We start from the raw sequence: 5,483 nt of genomic DNA on the forward strand, positions 1-5,483 counted from the left end.
TTTTTTTTCTTAAATTTAATATTTGAAATTTAATTTAATTTTTACAAATTTTTTTTCTGGAAATTTAATAGCTATAGATTTTATAATTTTTTCTCCAAAAAATTAAGATATTTGAAATAATTAATTCAAGACATTCTATATTTTTCAGAATTTAATTTTTAAAATTAAATTCTGAAAAATTTAATCAGATATGGATTTTTGAATTTAAAAAAATTAAAAAAAATATTGAGAATAGTTATAAATTGTATAATTTTTTGTAAATAAATTTGGATTTTTGATTTTTTTTGTACAAAAAGTTTAATTTTTCAATTTTTTTTTCAGAAAAATGTAGCTTTTAAATCTTTTTCTCAAAATTGTAATTACTAAAGTTACAAAAACTATGAAGGTATGACGTGTGGGAAACGAAGTAATGCATATGGTTTCGATTCTTTTGGTCAATCATCACTTTTCCCTCGTCTGCTGTTTCAACGCCAAAGAACTTCTGACGCATTGCTTAGTATCATCGCTCAACCATGCATTTTATCTCTATGGGACTCAGACATACAAAGGTAGCCACAAAAATGTAATATTTTAGTTGTTATTTTTATAATACACGCAACCTCACCAAAATTTAACGTTACTCATTTAATTTTTAGCACGCAGTTAGTGAACTTGTTAAAAAAGTAAACACAGAAATATCTGATTAGATTACATGATAAACAATTGAACGCAATTAAAATAATTACGTCAAGTAAACTGTCTATGTTTTTTTTTATCTATTTCATCCAATTTTTGTAAAAAGGGTATGTTTTATTTCCAATTTACTCCGAGTCCAACAAAGACTTAGGACTGCAAGTCCGTAACAAATCCTCAATGTTATACTCTTGTCTTTTATGAGCATGTATATGTAAATAATGTAATTTGAGATTACCAATTCCAAAAAAAAAAAAAAAAAAGTAAACCCAAAAAGTCACACTATTTACATCACTATATATAATACTAGAAACTTGTAAGCGAATGCTCAAGCACACTTGCTATAAATTGTTTAGAAGAACACACAAATTACTACAATGATATATATATAAAATTTGATTCAAATAGTTAAACATATACCTATATAAAAAAGTCAGGCATTTGAAATGAATAAATCAGAGGTTATATGAAGAAAAAAATTAAAAATATGACAAATTGCTTATTAATTTATCATTGCTTTAATGTTTTAGTTCTTAGGAGTAGCAGGTGCCTTCTTTTGGTAATCCATGAAATTTTGGCATAGTTGTCAGTATTTTGTGACAAAGTGGATTTTTCTTGAGGAAATAATTTTTTTCTTCTTCAAAGATAGATATTGTAGGGATTTCATCCTTTAAACTCACCAACAATGCTATGCAATATTCCTTGTTGATACTTTATCCCTTTTCTAGGTAATCAATGAATATTATGCCATGCGCATCCCCGAATACTCATGTAATATCCTAATCAGACGACTATTGTGTCTTTCCACGTTTTGGATTTAGTTCATTCCATGCAGTCTACTCGCCTGACTGTCGATTGGACTCTGGAGTGAAGTGATGGAGCCACTTTTTATCTATTGCCATATATCGTTTAAAAAACTTGGTTGTAGGACAATTCAGAGAAATCAATACTGCAGAAGCACAATTTGACAACTGACATTTCACCGAAGGCAATTTGCTTAAAAGAAAATCGCTGAGTCACCATGTGGCCGAAAAATGGTATTCAATTTATTCTTATGTACTATATTTTAATTCAAATAAAATAATATTATAATAATTATGGATTAGCGAACAAGCATAATATCGTGTTAGAGCAGCGATTTCTACTTCGTTATGATCCATAATGTGTCTGAAGAAGAGACTGTTGGCTATAGTGAGGCAAGCCTCTGAGAAGATTTTGGGAGCACTCAAAGGTCGAGTTGTAGGAGAGCTCGAGAAAACGAGAGACACTATTGAAGAAAACTAATAATACATGATAATTAATTGATAACGGAGAAGTGATAAGCACTTTTTACATTATAATCCATGTTGTGTTTGTATATTATTTAACTTTTTGGAAGGACTGCGCCAGTAAAGATTCGATTTCCATACTTTTTTGATATCATCTGTTTATTCCCTTTACGATCCTTCAACATTATTTTGTGGACTTTTTTGATTGACAAGTATATAAAAATCCATGGAAAAGGAAATTCTTTAAAATAATGGAATTATTTTGACTACCCCTTATATATGTAATAATATATTGGTAAAGTGTACATTTTAGTTACTTTCCCAAGTGTCAACTTCCTTCCAGAAGCAACTAAAAACTTTTTCCCTCACAAAACCTCTTATTTTGTAAAAAGAGTTCAAATTGTTTTTGTAGACAAAATACAAATATGTATTTTGTACTAAAGAGTCAATGATATCTAATGATGCTCATAATTGGGGCAAGGACGTAAATATATGTAAATACATGTGCCTTAGGTGGAAATGCACTTGAACTATGTACAGTTCGTAATGTTGGGGGGGGGGGGCAGAGTCCAAAAATAAATTTTCACATGATAAAAAATGAAAAATATTCAGTTTGAGCAATATTAATTTAAGTTAGTTGTAATTGGAACATTTATTTGGGAAAAAAGAGTTCTTATTTAAAAAAAAATGTCAATGTAAATCAAAATACAGAAATCTAATTTATGTAGATTTTTAGAAGATACAGAGTGATATCTAAGGTTGTAAATCGTAAGCATTTTCTGTTTGTAAAAATAAAGGAACCAAAAAGAAATGTATTCTGACAATTTGAAAAATGTTTTATGGAGGAGTGTTCTAGCTATTATAACGTTTCATTAAATTAGCTGCAAGCATCTATGAGAAGAGAAAATAAATCAACATGGTCACCTTGATAATTTGTATTTATATATAGATTAATACATCAAGTGCTCCAAATAATATTTGGATACTTTTTTTAGGTATAATGAATCAATGGCTGTCTGTCTGTCAATGCCTCATTTTAGAGTGTGTTTGTATTATGCTAGAACTGTGTGATTACTTGATCTGAAAGATAAAAATATAGCCGAAAGAAAGTATTACCATAGCCATTGAAGCTAATCAGTAATATTTTGGGCATATAAAAACAAAACAAAATCAACATGGTAACCCAGACAAGTTGACATATCTTTTGAGGAAGAGTACATAAGCTGGTATGGCGTTTTATAAGATCAACTACAAGCAGCTGTGGCGAGGTACAATAGAAGAAATAAATAAACAAGGATGTAGGCGCAATAATTACTCTAATGTCGATTTTCAATTCTACACTGAGTTCATGAAGGACCTACTATAAATAGTCTGCAACAAATCCAAGTGCTGATGTCTCCTCAGCCCAACGAGGATAGACGTTTTTGTAGGCCCTAATTCCTTCCTGGGGTGTATATGTTCCCTTTTTGGTTAAAAAATATATATGTATATTGTGTGGATTTTGTGGAAATTGTAATAGTTACAATTTCTTGATTCCATTATGTAATTCAAACATGGGACATTCTAATTAACAACTAGGTTAATTGATACAATCATTTCATTTATTATAGAGGTGTAGGCTGGAGGGAACGTAGCACATTCAAAATGAAGGAATTTTGTTTCTTTACTAGAAAATTGAACATTTATGGTGCGAATTGAGTTGTGTTTAGTTGAAATTATATTTTTGCTACGGATAATTGCTGTTGCAGCGGGCATTCTTTTTTTTATTTTGTTTTTAAATTTTTGTTTTCTCTTCCATTCACCACTTTTGAGTTTGGTGAGGCAAAAAAATACTAGAGGGAAACTCGATGGTACGTACATAAAAAGTTAGGGAAAAAATCTAACGTATGTGAATAATATTATTCTAGCTCATAGTTTTTTTTAAAAAACTGTTTGATAACTTTAAATGTTAATTAGATTGCAATACAAGAAAGAAAAAAAATGTAATATTTTTTGGTGAACAGCTCTAAATATTTTTGTATTTTGCTCAAAATTTAATATTTGTAATCCCCGAACAATAAAAATATATTAGTCATTTTTATTAAAATACTCAAAAACTACACCACTAATATATTTATCATCTATGGAACATTCAACCATCGCATTGTCCTCGTCCAAAGTACTCTAAATACTTCATTTAAAAATATTCATATCATTTTTTGGTTGCTACTTGAACAGTTTGCAACCAAAATGGCATCTTTTACACAACAAAGATATTTCAAATTCCAAAATGAAGAAGTATAGTATTAATTTTTTTTTTTTTACAATTGTGCCCCAAACCATTGTCTCTGATGCCAACCTCCTCGACTACACCTGTGGGTGCATGTCAGGGGAAAAGCCTGCAGTGTCTGCCATACAGACACCGAGGCTCTCAAAGCCACTATTAGCCGATACTCTGATGCCATGAGAGAGCAGTAAATCTGCTACAGGTGTCAGGCGTTCCTCCACCACCTGGAAGGCGTCATTGATGCAAAGAGTGGCTACGTTAATTATTTAGAGAGCTCAGACGAACATCTATTTATAGTATTAATTTTGATGAAATTCTATTTTCAATTAATAAATTATGCCTTGTTGAATTTTAAAATTTAAAGTGTTCAGATTTTTCGATGGACCCACTTGGTAAAGATATAATGATCAATCTCATTTTTAGGATTGAAGACTGTTGTTTTGTCAGTCTCGATCCGACCTAGTTCAGTACTAAAAACCTACAAAGGTCGGTATTTTATGACGTCAATCAACTTTATTTATTTCTTATTTTAATCAGTTATATTATTGACAGTGCAAAGAACTGATAGGAACGATCCTAAGACTGGATTGTGTCAAATAAATAAGAATCCACAAAGTACTGCCCATGATTATTAAATGATAAATTACTTACAAAATCCATGATTTCGAATCCTATTTCACATAAAAGTAACTAACAAAGATAGATTCTCTTGCAGTCAATAACTAAAGGATAATAAGGGTTCAATCATTGTATTTAAAGGGATGGACGTCGGGGATAATATTCCTATACGGGGTGTTTAACTACTGCTTTTTTATGCCTCAGTGGATTCGTAGAGGATGTATAAACAAAAAATATTAACATGAAATGATATGTTTTGATACACGTGAAGGAAGTGAAAGGCGGAATCGTTCAAGGATTGATTTATCTAATGATAAATTATTTCACAAATTACAAATAAGCTCCCTATTTGGAGATATCTGTTATTAGTTTTGTGTTAGGCCTTATTTAGGACTGAAGACTGCAGTCCCGTTCAGTTCAGTCCTAAAACTTATAAAGTTCTGTCATTGAATACGTCATTTAACTGTATTTCTTCATTTTTTAAATCAGTTCTTGTACTGACAGTCTGAAAGACAAACAGGATTAAGGAGTGATCCCAAGGACTTACAATTGAGGTCCTAAGATTCGATTGGACCAAATAGATAAGGACCGATACAACAATATTTGCCATTATTTTATATATAGTTTGTGCAAGTAAAATCACGGCTGACAACAATAAC

The 5,483-nt window shown here is 30.5% G+C and overlaps 1 long non-coding RNA gene across 1 annotated transcript; it reads left to right on the plus strand.

Annotated features, from left to right (window-relative positions):
* The first annotated feature begins 325 nt into the window (after nt 1-325).
* Nucleotides 326-2,080, plus strand: LOC121126435 (uncharacterized). Its single transcript, XR_005866910.2, has 3 exons — nt 326-562; nt 1,401-1,709; nt 1,779-2,080. It is a non-coding gene; the product is annotated as an uncharacterized lncRNA (long non-coding RNA).
* The last annotated feature ends 3,403 nt before the right edge of the window (nt 2,081-5,483 follow it).

The sequence above is a fragment of the Lepeophtheirus salmonis genome, chromosome 11 (genome assembly GCF_016086655.4).
Source record: "Lepeophtheirus salmonis chromosome 11, UVic_Lsal_1.4, whole genome shotgun sequence".
In the NCBI taxonomy this organism is placed as follows: domain Eukaryota; kingdom Metazoa; phylum Arthropoda; class Copepoda; order Siphonostomatoida; family Caligidae; genus Lepeophtheirus; species Lepeophtheirus salmonis.